Below are 2,876 nucleotides of genomic sequence, written 5' to 3'. Positions count from 1 at the left end.
AACAAGTGTGAGAGAAACTACCAGTAATGCTAATGGCTCTCAAAGTACTCAGTACAATCCATGAAATGTGAATAAATGAGCTGATGTCAAACATGTCATAGAATCCTTTGATCAAAGGTCAATGATGCAACCTATCATCGAAGGCAAGAAACTTGCCATTAGGGCATGCAAATTTCAAAGTACTAATGATTTCTAGATCATCTTTCTAGATAGTGAGTTGAAGTCAATAGAAAGCAATCTATCGTAGGCAAGTCCACAACACAAAATCATAGATCAAGTTTTGAAGAAATATATTGGCAAGGACTAACTCAGGGATAGTCAAAATGGATGACAGATATTTTGTAGATGAATAGTTTGTTTCAACTGACCTCTTGAACACATAACGACACTGTAGATGGTTTGTTGACAATTAACCCAAAGATAATACCCAGAAACTGACTAAAGACTTTCAATATGGTTTGATTAACTGTTAGGCAAAGGATTTCCCAACCCACGTGAACAAAAAGTGTTGTGTTCAAGAGTGGTTAACTACTTTTCTAAAACACAAAGTGTAACAAACAGGTTCACTTTTCTCTCTTTTCCGCCACCATTTCTTACAAGTACCTCTTTATTTTTGACAAGCTTGAGGAGGATAACATTTTCTTGTTTATAAGCTCATTCTTCGGATGAGTCCAACTTAGTTTAAAATTCAAACCCTAAGAAGGAGTGGTTCGTTCCTGTTTAAAATTGAATAAGTCCTTTATTGTTAAATTTTAACGAGTCCAGTATAGGAAAAACTCGAGGTTCTTCAATTTTAGGGAGTCAGAAGAAAAACTTAAGAAAAATCCATAGGGGTCCTTTTTCGTAAATTTGTGTCCCTCAAGGACGAAAAATTATAAAACAATACTTGAGAGAACCGCTTGACCATTACGATCAAGGAGTACTTTTCATAATTAGTGGCTCCGATCCGAAAAAAGTAAAAAAGCGATCGAAGACACGTCGTTTTATAAACAATATCGAACTTGAAACGACAAAAGTCGGGTGATCTTTTCATGTTTATACGGTCAGAAAAGATCTGTAAGTGGACTACCTTTTTATTCTGTTTAATGAGTTAAAAGGGAAAAACTCGGGAATCCTTTCATATTTTATGAGTCAGAAAAGAGCTTAAAGAAGACTCGTCCTAGAAGAACGAGTGGTATAAAGGGTAGCAACTGGTTCCGGTAATGGTGGAACTGCTCAAAACATGTAATCGTTAAGAGGTTAGCTAATAAAACTACTCATAGCTTTGGTCCTTCAGGAAAGGAAAAACAACCAAGTGAAAGCATATGATCAGCCAAAGAGATGGTGGCGATGGATTGAAACAGCCAAGGCTCATCTAGCAGAATTTAGCGGATAAAAATGACAATCACGAGATGTAAATGGGGTATAGGTTCGTTTTTATATAAGCTTGAACCATAGAGAACTCTGCTTGGATTTGGTTTCATGTTTACACAAGCTTGAAATGAAAAAATATGCTTGTTATAAGTTCGCATGCCCCCAGCATAAACTGTTTCATGTTTATTTTATGGATTCCTTGATCACCATAATAGACATGATTTGTGATATTAGCTATGCAAGTGCTATTTGATGTTTTCTTGTTTGTAATTGTAGGTTCTCAAAAGGAAACTCTTTAGAACAGTTGAAGGATGGCTGCTACAAACTAGCATTGGACTTAAGGTAGGGTCTTAACACCTCTATAGTTTTTATTTATGAATCGCATATGTTTAGAGAAAGATAGATTTGTTTGTCTATTTGTTGCTAGACTATATTATGATACTAGGGAGATCGGCCTTGTCCACAAGATCGATTTATCCGGCCAATAAATTGGTGACTCCGCTGGGGATACTTTTTCGTAAAATAATCCCTTAGGTCCGAAAAAGGATAAAATAATATAGGAGGGATGACATTTCCAATACTTTAACGAGCTGGAAAGGACAAATGCTTGACAATATTTTCATATTTAACGAGTCTGAAAAGGGTTTAAAGAGGACTCTAGTCTCATCATGGTGACGAGTCCAATGTCGTCAAGGTTTAACGAGTCCGACATAGGTAAAACTCAGAGTCTCTTTCATGTTTAGAGAGTTTGAAAAATACACGGAAAAGAAAACTCCAGAGGGGTCAGGAGGGATGACATTTCTAATACTTTAACAAGCTGGAAAGGACAAATGATCGATAATCTTTTCATATTTTACTAGTCAGAAAAGAGCTTAAAGAAGACTTGTCCTAGAGGAATGAGTGGTATAAAGGATAGCAACTGGTTCTGGTAATGGTGGAACTGCTCAAAACATGTAATGGTTAAGAGGCTGGCTAATAAAACCACTCATAGCTGTGGTCCTTCAGGAAAGGAAAAACAACCAAGTGAAAGCATATGATCAGCCAAAGAGATGGTGGTGATGGATTGAAACAACCAAGGCTCATCTAGCAGAATTTAGCAGATAAAAATGACAATCACGAGATGTAAATTGGGTATAGGTTCATTTTTATATAAGCTTGAACCATAGAGAACTCTGCTTGGATTCGGTTTCATGTTTACACAAGCTTGAAATGAAAAACTATACTTGTTATAAGTTCGCATGCCCCCAGCATAACAACGAAAATTGAGGTACATGCCCCCCAAGCTTCATTGCATTCAACGAGGTGGATGGAATGAAAGTTCACTTTCGAGATCTTGGAAAGACTCGACTTGGACTTTACGAGATCTAAATCAAAGACTTGATTTGGAAAGGGAGTTGTTTCATTTTTTAATGAGGTTGACACAAGAAAAGAACTATACTCATAACCATTATTTCATTTTTTAACGAGTTTGACACAAGACCAGGAACTATGCTCCATGACCCTTGTTTCATTTTTAACGAGCT

This window comes from Pinus tabuliformis, chromosome X (genome assembly GCF_031772625.1).
Source record: "Pinus tabuliformis cultivar Carrire ecotype Pingquan chromosome X, CPIR1, whole genome shotgun sequence".
Classification (NCBI taxonomy): Eukaryota; Viridiplantae; Streptophyta; class Pinopsida; order Pinales; family Pinaceae; genus Pinus; species Pinus tabuliformis.
Note: the sequence above shows the minus strand (reverse complement) of the source record.